The 7,902-nt window shown below is 37.9% G+C and overlaps 1 protein-coding gene across 1 annotated transcript in view; it reads right to left on the minus strand.

Moving 5' to 3' along the window:
* The window catches only part of TRPM6 (transient receptor potential cation channel subfamily M member 6), a 196,631-nt gene extending 191,391 nt beyond the window's left edge, over window positions 1-5,240 (minus strand). Inside the window, exon 1 of the mRNA XM_060610051.3 lies at window positions 5,098-5,240. The gene's annotated coding sequence lies outside the window, so the exon portion shown is untranslated. The remainder of the gene's footprint in view (window positions 1-5,097) is intronic.
* Between the last annotated feature and the right edge of the window lie 2,662 nt (window positions 5,241-7,902).

A 7,902-nucleotide genomic window follows, 5' to 3' on the forward strand; every position in this document is an offset into this window, starting at 1 on the left:
AGAAAGAAGTGAGTCAGAAATGAAAGATGTTACAACTGACACTAGAGAAATACATAGAATCATAACAGACTGGTATGAACAATTATATGACAACAAACTGAATAACCTAGAAGAAATAGATAAATTTCTACATACAGTCTACCAACACTGAATACTGATGAAATAGAAAAATCTGAACAGATCAATTATTATCAAGGAGATTGAATCAGTAATCACAAACCTCACAACAAATTCCAGGACCAGACAACTTCACAGGTGAATTCTACCAAATTTGCAAGGAAGAATTGAGACCAATCCTTGTCAAATCTTCCAAAAAATAGAATAGAAGGGAACTCTTTCTAACTCATTTTATGAGGCCAGTAGCACCCTGATACCAAAACCAGACAAGGATGCCAGAAGAAAAGAAAATTACAGGTCAATATCCCTGATGAACACAGATGGGAAAATCCTCAATCAAACATTAGCCAAGAGCATTCAAAAATACATTAAAAGAATCATGCACCATGATGAAGTAGGATTTATTCCAAGGATGCAAGGATGGTTCAACATCCACAAATTAGGCAGTGTCATACATCACGGCCAATTATATAGCCATCTGAATAGATGCAGAAAAAGCATTTGGCAAAATTCAACCAACATTTATAAAAAAAAACTCTCAACAAAGTTGGCATAAGAGGGAATGTACCTCAATATGATAAAGCTAACTCCATACTCAGTGGCAAAAAGCTGAAAGCTTGTCCTTAAAGACCAGGAACAATACAAGAAATTCCATTATTCACAGATGGAAATAATTAATATTGTTAAAATGTCTCTACTCTGCAAAGCAATATACAGATTCAATACAATCCCTATCAAAATTCGAATGGCATTATTCACAGAAATAGAAATCATAAGAGACCCTGAACAGCCAAAGCAAACTTGAGAAAGAACAACAAAGCTGGAGACATCATGCATCCTGATCTCAAATTATATTACAAAGCTATAATAATTAAAACAGTGTGGTAATGGCACACAGAGATCAATAGAATAGAGAGCCCCCAAATAAACCCATGCGTATATGGTTAATTAACTTACAAGAAAGGAGCCACAAATATTCAATGGGAAAAGAGAAGTGTCTTCAATAAATGGTACTGGGAAAACTGAGCAGCCAAATGCAAAAGGATGAAGTTGAACCACTACCTTCTACTACACACAAGAATTAACTCACAATGGATTAAAGACTAGAGGCACCTGGCTGGCTCAGTTGGTAGGGCACGCAACTATTGATTGTGGGGTTAATGGTTCAAGCCCCACACTGGCAGTACCATTTGCTTTTAAAAAGTTGTAAAAAATGGATTAAAGACTTGAAAATAGACCTAAAACTATAAAAATCCTAGAATAAAACCTAAGTGGCAAAATCCTTGACATAGGTCTTGGCAATAATTTTTTGAATCTGACACGAAAAACAAAAGCAACAAAAGCGAAAATAAACAAGTGAGACTACATCAGACTAAAAAGCTTTTGACAGTAAAGAAAACCATCGACAAAATGAAAAGGCAACCTATCGATTGGAAGAAAATATTTACAAATCATATATCTGATAAGGGGCTTATAACTAAAATATATAAATAACACAAGCAACATAATGGCAAAAAAAAGTCCAATTAAAACTTGGGCAGATCTAAGGGAATGCAAGCTGGTGCAGTCACTCTGGAAAACAGTATGGAGGTTCCTCAACAACAACTACCCTACGACCCAGCAATTGCACTACCAGGCATTTATCCACAGGATACAGGTGTGCTGTTTCGAAGGGACACATGCACCCCTATGTTTACAGCAGCACTATCGACAATAGCCAAAGTATGGAAAGAGCCCAGATGTCCATTGATGGGTGAATGGATAAAGAAGATGTGGTGTGTGTGTGTGTGTGTGTGTGTGTGTGCGCGCGCGCGCACGCGCACACACACACACACACACACACACACACACACACACACACCATGGAGTGTTACTCGGCAATCAAAAAGAATGAAATCTTGCCATTGGCAACTACATGGATGGAACTGGAGGGTATTACGCTAAGTGAAAGTAGTCAGAGAAAGACAAAAATCATGACTTCACTCATAGGAGGACTTTAAGAGACAAAACAGATGAACAGAAGGGAAGGGAAGCAAAAATAATATAAAAACAGGGAGGGGGACAAAACAGAAGAGACTCATAAATATGGAGAATAAACTGAAGGTTACTGCAGGGGTTGTGGGAGGGGGGATGGGCTAAACGGGTAAGGGGCACAAAGGAATCTACTCCTGAAATCACTGTTGCACCATATGCTAACTAATTTGGATGTAAATTTTAAAAAATAAAAAATAAAGTTAAAAAAAAATTGGGCACATCTGAATAGACATTTTTCCAAAGAAGGCATATCTTGGCCAACAGCTGCATGAAAAGAGGCTCTATAACATTAATCACCAGAAATAACAAGTGTTGGCAAGGATGTGGAGAAAGGGAAACCCCTGTGCACTGCTGATGGGAATATAAATTGGTACAGATACTATGGAAAAAAGTATTAAATATTAATATTATATATTAAAATAGACCTACATATGTTCCAGTTATTTCACTTCTGGGTGTTTATCCAAACAAGATAAAAACACTAACTCAAAAAGGTATGTGCAACTCCATGTTCATTTCAGCATTCCTTATCAATAGCCAAGATATGGAAATATCTTTTTTTAAACGATTTTTTATGTTTATTTATTTATTTTGAGAAAGAAAGAGAGCCAGGGAGGGTCGGAGAGAGAGGGAGGGAGAGAATCCCAAGCAGACTCAGTGCTGTCAGCACAGAGCCCAGCGCGGGGCTCCATCTCACGAACTGTGAGATCGTGACCTGAGCCGAAATCAAGAGTCGGCTGCTTGACCGACTGAGCCACCCAAGCACCCTGATATGGAAACAATCTAAATCTCCATCAATGACTGAATGAATAAAGAAGCTGGAATATATTATCCAGTCACAAAATCTGTAACAACATGGATAGACCTTGTGAGAATTATGCTTAAGTGAACGAAGTCAAAGTCAGAAAAAGATAATTACTGTGTCATCTCTCTTACATTTGGAATCTATAAGTTAAAGAAATAATAAATTAGCAAACCAAGCTCACAGATACGGAGAAGAGATTGGTGGTGGCCAGAGGTGGTGAGCCAGGGGTGGGAGAAATAGGGAAAAAAACTAATTGGTAGATTTAGTCATGTACTGATACAGAGTCATGTACTGCACTAATACCTTTGCCTGCAAGACTTCACAGGTGCTTGTTCAACAATGGAACACAGGAGTCAAATGACACCTGTAAAGCTGAGGGCTGGAATGACATTAGACATTATTGGATACACCCATATTTTTGCACCTGCGGTTTTATAAGCTCAAGTCAGAAAACCTATCACATTAATAAAAATAAAAATATTGTCTTCAAATTTTAACAAGCATAACAGAATTATGTAACAATTCCCTTTGTAGTTATAATAATTACCACCTTTCTTCTAAAGGGTAAACTAACATATTTTAAAGAGGTGATTAAAAATATAGAGCCACTTTTACGGAGAGCAATACTCTTTAAAAAATTCCAAGTGTTCAAGAGACTCATTACGCCTCGGAAAAACTCAAATAAAATATTCAACATCATTCTAACTTAGACTAAGCACCAAAACAAAACAAACAAAAATCATAATTAGCTTAATACAGGTACAAAAGAATAATGTTTATATCTATCCCACTTATTTCAGCAGATCAGAAAGGAGTATGTATTTTTTTAAAATACGTTATCCTTTTCTTTTTTTTTTTCAAGTTGTTATTTGAATTCCAGTTAGTTAACATACTGTGTAATGTCAGTTACAGGTGTACAAATAGTGTTTCAACACTTCCATACAATACCCGGGGCTCATCACCAGTGCCCTCCTCAGTCCCCATCACCTACCTAAACCATCCCCCCACCCACCTCCCTTCTGGTGACTGTCAGTTTGTTCTCTGCAGTTAAGAGTCTGTTTCTTGGTTTAGCATTCTCTCTCTCTCCGTCTTTTCCCTTTTGCTCGTTTGTTTCTTAAATTCCACATGTGAGTGAAATCATATGGTATTTGTCATTCTCTACTTATTTCACTTAGCACACATGATCCTCTGTAGCTCCATCCATGTCATTGTATATGGCAAGATTTCATTCATTTCATTCATTTTTTTATGTCTGCATTTGTATTCTTCTCTCCTAAAATTTTCACATGTTTCTTATCGGTTATATTTTTCTTTTGAGAAAGTCTAGGTTTTCATTCACTTCAGTTTCCTTACAGAGAAGTTTTGATAGGTGCTTTAAAATTTTGGGTAAGTCTAATATTTGGGTCACCTTGAAATTGACCTCTCTTGATTGTCTTTGAAAACAGGTCACCTTTCACTGACTGTTTGCATGCTGACTATTGTGTTTCCTTTTAAAACTGGCCATACTTTTTTTATTCTTTGCATGTCAAGTATTTTGGATTGTGTCTTGAATAATTACCTTGTGAGACTATGGGTCTTGTCAAAATCTTCTAAAGGATGTTGATTTTTTTTTTTTTAAGTAGATATTCAACACGGTTAGGTTCAGACCGTAAGTACTGTCTCTTCTTCCGTGGGCATGGGTTCTAAGGTCAGCTCAGTTTTCAAATCCTTGGCTCTGCTGCTTTGGGCATGTCCCAAGTATGCAACACTCAGACATTTGTGAGGGATTTGAGCATAAGTTTATACTGTGGTTTAGTTCTCAAAGTCTTTGCTATATGGCTCTCAATCTGTCCCTTGCATGTGTCCCTCAAGAATAAGCCCAGGACTGAGGCGCCAGGGTGGCCCAGTTAGTTAAATATTTGACTTTGGCTCAGGTCATGATCTTGTGCTTCGTGAGTTCAAGACCCACATCAGGCTCTGGGCTGACTGCCAAGAGCCTGGAGCCTGCTTTGGATTCTGTGTGTGTCTCTCTCTGCCCCTCCCCTGCTTGTTCTCTCTCTCTCTCTCTCTCTCAAAAATAAAGATTAAAAAAATAAAACAAGTAAGAAGGAATAAGCCCAGGACTAGTGCCAGTTTATACACAGAATTAAGGGATCACTTACCCAGCTCTCTCATCCCCAGAATTCACTCTTGCTCAGAGCAGCTTCCTTTCCTGCTCTTCTGGCCAAAAAGGTAGGTTTCTTTCAGTGTTTGGGCTGCCCATGTTGACCGGTGGAGCTCTGCTGGGTGTTCACTCTTGGTTCAACGCTGGGAGAGAAGGCAAAAAATAAAACCATAAACCTTTACTCTGTATGAGTCGATTTGCCAAGTTGGACTTCCATTCCATATTCGGTAATGCCTTCATTTAGGTTTTAGAGGCCAGAGGTGTATTTTAGTTGGGCTCTCAGTTGTAATTAGTGGAAGACAGAGTTTGATTAGCTGTCTGAAAGTCCTATTTTTTTTAAGCATTTTCCCATATCATTAAAACTCTTAGCAATACCAATTTATGATTTCATTCTATTATATCATGTATATTTTAATTATCCATCAATTTTCTTAAAAGTTATTTTTTTTAATTTGTAATATTTTACTATTACAGTGATGTGTGAATTTGCATCTAGTTTTCTGATTATCCCTTTAGGATATATTTTTGGATACAGAATGAAAACTAGTTCAAAGATTATGATAAGGCTCTTAAAGCATATTGCCAAACTGCTTTTCAGACAGGCTTTACTAAAAATAAAACATGTTCTGCAACTTTTGCCAATTTATATAAATAGATTCTTACTTAAAATTTGAGATCACAATTAAACAAAAATGTTTATTTTTATTCTCATGTTTTTCTTTTGTAAACTAGTTTTTCTATGTCCATTAGCCATTTATTAGAACCACAGTTTTCTAATAAATTTGTGTGAGTTATAAATATATAAAGAAGAAATGATATGTGTATCTGCCCATTAGTGCAAGAAAACAAAAACAAAAACCACACACACACACACACACACACACACACACACACACACGAACAAGCCAGAAACTAATGAAATTGTTTATTTACAGAGGTAAAGGGAACAAAGTAGGGAAAACAGGGGAATGAATGGAGGAGAAGAGTTAGGGTGAATGACACTTCTCTGATTATACATTTTTGTGTAGTTCTGACTTGAAGAACTATGTCAATGTTTTACAAACTTTAAAACATTAGATGGGGAGTCAAAACTGATATATAAACAGAAACAAATGAATCCAACTGTATTGCAAGTAAATAACCAACCTAAGTAACTTTAGGGAACAATATATTAATTGAATAGCCAAAGGCTAAACACAAAAAGAAGTATATACATTAGCAGGCATGTTGGTGCAGTAGTGTATTTGAGGATTGAGCAAACAAATAAACAGGGGATATGAGGTCTACTTTTCAAAGGAGTTAAAAATAAGGGATGTCTGGGTGGCTTACTCGGGTGTCTGACTCTTGGTTTCCACTCAGGTCATGATCTCACAGGTTGTGGGATCGAGCCCATTGGATTCTCTCTCCCTCTCTCTCTTCCCCTCCCCCTCCCCCTTTCACGCACATGTGTGCCCACACTCTCTTCTCTCAAAATAAATAAATTTTAAGAAAAATTTTTAATGTTGATTTACTTTTGAGAGAGAGAGAGACAGAGTGCGAGTGGGGGAAGAGCAGAGAGAGGGGGAGACACAGCATCCGAAGCTGGCTCCAGACCCTGAGCTGTTAGCAGGGCCAGATGCCGGGCTCGAACCCACAAACCACGAGATCATGACCTGAGCCGAAGTCGGACGCTTAACCGACTGAGCCACCTAAGTGTCCCTCAAAATAAATAAACTCAAAATAATAATAATAATAATAATAATAATAATAATAAGAGGAGAAGCTATAATGGACACTGTGGTGTTGGATTGGGATTGGAAGTGTCAGCACGAACTCTTTTCTTTTTTTAAGTATATATACAGATATAGACACAAGTATACTGACAGATGGAGAAATGCATATAGTTGTATACACATATATTTTGTAGTTTTGTCAGCTGAGAGGATCGAGAAGCAGCGATACTCCGCACCGGTGAGCAACGTTGCACCCACGTCTTCATTTCTAAGTACCATTCTCTAATAACAGAACCAGGACCGTTTGGAGAAATGATTCCCAGACTAGAGTGAAGACATCACAAAGAGAAATGTTTGTGACGGGACATCTGCGTGAGAAGGGATGGAAATGCTAAAAATGATAGTCTCTATTAGTTTTCTATTGCCGTGTAACAAATTACCACAAATTTAGCATTTAAAAAAAAACAACAACAAAAACCTATCAATTAGTTCACAGTTCTGTAGGTCAGAAGTCCCACTTGGCAGGGAAGGATGTCTGTTCAAGAGTGCCACAAAGCTGAAATCGAGGGGTCAGCCAGGCTTTGTTCCTCTCTGAAAACTCCGGGAAGGCGTTTTCCACTTCCATCTTCATTCAAGTTGTTGGCTCAATTCAGATCTTTGAGGTTGTAGGACTGAGGTCACGGTTTCCCTGCTGGCTGGCTGCCAGGACTCACTCTCCTCCCCTAGAGGCTACTCTTAGGTTCTTGTCAGATGGCTCCCTTCATCTTCAAAGCCAGGAGAATTGTTCTTATATTCAATCCCTCCCACATTTTGCGCTTGACTTCTGTCTCTGACCCCTTCACCCATATGTTTAAAGGGCTCACGTGATTAAGTCCCCTTCACCTGGATCATTTCACCTTATGACGAACTGGTTTGGGACTTTACTTACATTTGCAAAATTCCTCACAGTAGTACCTAAACTAGTGTTTGATCAAATGACTGGATGATACAGTCTGGGAATCTTTGGGCCCACTTTAGAATTCTCTCTACCACAGGGTGTATCAGAAAGACACAAGATACAGCAAGAAGTAAATATAAATTACTAGAACACT

This window comes from Panthera onca, chromosome D4 (genome assembly GCF_046562875.1).
Source record: "Panthera onca isolate mPanOnc1 chromosome D4, mPanOnc1 haplotype 2, whole genome shotgun sequence".
NCBI classification, from domain to species: Eukaryota; Metazoa; Chordata; class Mammalia; order Carnivora; family Felidae; genus Panthera; species Panthera onca.